Source organism: Pagrus major, chromosome 23, assembly GCF_040436345.1.
Source record: "Pagrus major chromosome 23, Pma_NU_1.0".
NCBI lineage: Eukaryota > Metazoa > Chordata > Actinopteri > Spariformes > Sparidae > Pagrus > Pagrus major.
In genome coordinates, this window is record NC_133237.1 from 18,112,640 (window position 1) to 18,115,992 (window position 3,353).

General features: G+C 39.1%; 1 non-coding gene across 1 annotated transcript; it reads right to left on the minus strand.

Moving 5' to 3' along the window:
- Positions 1-216: 216 nt before the first annotated feature.
- On the minus strand, positions 217-288 carry trnac-gca (transfer RNA cysteine (anticodon GCA)). The gene has a single exon. It is a non-coding gene; the product is annotated as a tRNA-Cys (tRNA).
- Between the last annotated feature and the right edge of the window lie 3,065 nt (positions 289-3,353).

Consider the following 3,353-nt stretch of genomic DNA (forward strand, 5'->3'; position numbering starts at 1 on the left):
AAAAGGTTACTTCCAAACTCAACACAGAAATATAGAATAAATGTGGGTGTATGAAAATGTAAATTTTTTATAAAAATATCTTGTGTAATAGTAACATTTCTTGATGAGCATTTACTAATGTACTATAGTCTTTATTTCAGCATGTATTCACAGCTGTCCTCCATAAATCCTCAGGATTATAGGAATTTTCAGTATTAATACAATTTTGTATTAAGAAGGGGGCACCCAGATTTGAACTGGGGACCTCTTGATCTGCAGTCAAATGCTCTACCACTGAGCTATACCCCCTGATGAATGTGTAAAAGGTGTTGATTTTGATGAATTTCTATGGCCGGTGTTTACCTTCAAAGTATATCTACAGTTTTTTTCCTACTGTGCTTGCAGAGGATGTACTTAAGTGGTGTAAATGTGTATTGCGCATGTATCCTTTATAGACAAGGTGGCCATTCCAGTTACTATAATTATCATTATTATTTATTGTTTCATATCCCAGGTTTGAAAAGACATGCATCCCCAGGTGGTGCTATAATACAAGGGTGATGTTGGTCAACAGACCAAGTTAAAGCACAAGGTAGCATATTATTTAGATTACTCTGTATTGTACCGATACAGTCATTGAGTAAAAGTTACTTGGCACGCCAACCTGAGCACGTCATGTGGAGCTGCTTAACATGTCGTCCTGGTTCAACTCTGCATATCCACCATTAAATACTCAACCATCCAAGAAAATCAATCAGTTAAATGACTATTACTGTCACATAGTGCTGACTGTTTCTTCTGCCCTCTGTGTGACATTACATGTTGCATTACAGCCCGTATGCCCGGGCTTTGTTGAGTAATCTGGAAAATAAAAGCATTCTGGACTCCCAGTGTAACTCTGCAGTGTGTCTTTAATCTAAAAAAAGATAAATAACAGGAATTTGTGCTTCAAGAAACATTATACAGAATTATAAATGTTTAAAAAGTCATTACATTCACCTTGTGGTTGGAACTGTGAAATCATCTTAACAGAGGACGTCTTGAGACGACGTCTCTGTGTCTGCATGTGATTGACAGCTACCATCCACGTCACTTGTCAATCAGTCTGTGTAAAACAACCTTTGGCAGTTTTTCCCTTTAGGTGTTTAAGTATCTATCCTCTGTTGGCACTTTCAGATAAACACATCAGCGCAAATGTACAGACAGAGGAAGAGGGGAGATCAAGCAAAGCACTCATGATCAAAACAAAACTGTAAGAGCTACGTTTGAATGAACAAGAAACTCTGCTTGATTTGTTATTTTGTTAATACCTTCTCATGATCAAACGACACGCTTGTAAGTAATGCTGATTCATGTCAAAATGTCAGAACATGAAATATGAGATGAAAATTACACTTTCAAGGAGTGTTTCTCTGATCCTGAACCCATCCTTCACAGTGTGCCAGACAGCTATGGTATGCATTTTGATATTTTTTCAACAAACACCAAAACAACAATAGTGAGTCTCTAACTTATAACACTCATACTTATTACATTTAGTGGATGTATCGTCCTTAATGTGACGATACATCTCTAAAGCTGCGTTTCCACCCACTTTTCAAGGAACTAAAAGGGTCCTTCGACCTGTTGTTGTCTGCATTTCCACCACAGTCTAAAGACCTGCGACGATTTGGCAAATTAGTCCTCTTACGTATGAAAAAGCATGTCTGTTTTTATACGTTATTTTTGCACAGGACCATTTAACAATAATGGCGATTAATTAGTAGTCGGTCCATCTGTCGTATGTGTTTTTCTGTAACTCCATGTTGATGTGTTGATGCACAATGACAAAAAACAAACGGCAGCAGATTTATAAAAATGGTGGCTGAAATTAATTGCTGCAAGTACTTGACCCATCAGAAATGTTCTGTTCTGTTAGCCCCACCCTCAAACTTCCTGTACTTCACCCCGAGCAGCGACTAAAATAATGTAATCTTCTCATTTCTCTTTTCTGTGCCTCCTCATCTCTTCTCTACTCCATCTTATTTAACTTTTAGTGATTTTATTCTTCTTCTTATCTGCCATCTCTGGTTTTGTTTTCTTTTGTAAAGCACTTTGTAACTTTGATAAAAAGTGCTATATAAATACAGTTTATAATTATTATATCATTGTTTTCATTCCCACATGTGACCTGGAAATCAATCTCAGCACGCCATGTTGAATGATGTCTCAATTCCTAAAATGCATCTGGAGGAGAGAGGAGGCTTACTATGAGCGAGGATGCACAGGTGTAACCTTTAGGGAAGTTTTTTTAGCACCTGTTACAAAAAGGAGGCGGGACACACAGCTGGAAAACAAACCATTGTGGGAGCAGGACATTTTCCAGGGTATTCATAAGTTGAGTTATTTAAGATGATCGCTGTTCTAACCGCATTCCTTGATGACAATTCACCTTGATATCACGGTTATTGTCACATTGTCCCATGTTGTGAACTGAAAGTAAATATATAACTTGTCATGATCACTGTTATGCTCATCTGACAGAAATAAAAAAAAAGTACAGCAGTAGGCTATGACAAAAAATAAAGACCAGATGATGCAGCTGTGCCTCACCATAATATTAAATTGACACTGCACAAGCGCTTCATTTTGCAAAATGCATGTTGCCTCCTCTCTCCTCGTGTCTCTTCCTTGCTGTCTCTGCTAGAATCTCACGTGGGAGGGACAAAGACACGAGGAGAGGAGAAGACAGTGTGCAAACTAAGAAATGAGAAGAGGGGAACGTCCCCAGGAACTTAATTTAGACCCTGAACTCTGCGGTGGAAAAGCACTGAGTTCCTCCAAAGTTCCTGTAGTGGAAACACATCTTAATATTAAGAAAATAAATTCAGTTCCAAGTAAATTATTATATTTTTCTACAGCTCATGTTTAAATGTGCAATTCTTATACAAAGTGAATGCAGATAATTCTTCAAATGTGAAACATATTAGTAGTCCTTGACATTTCACCTCTCTTCAAGGAAACCTTGGTCTGGGATGCAGTTTGTGTAACTTTCAGATCCATACATATGTTTGTTTGCTTACTGTCAGCTCATATTTCACAGCTGTCCCACCCTGCTGGGCAGGAATAATCTCTTCATTGCACAGGACCTCGGGTGTGAGGGGACGTAGGAGCACAGCAGCCTGTGGGGGCGCTGCAGAGTCTGTATGTAAGAAACACGAGGCACTCTGCACCCTCAGTGACGTGGAAGGCAAGGCATCCCACGCTCTACAGCAGCATCTGAACAGGACAGACAAGGTTTTAAGGGAGGTAAAAGAAAGTAACAGAGTGGGGAACATATGGCTGTCCCGTCCAAAAGAACCAGGCTTTGGCGTTGTGGTGTTGGCGTTGATGTT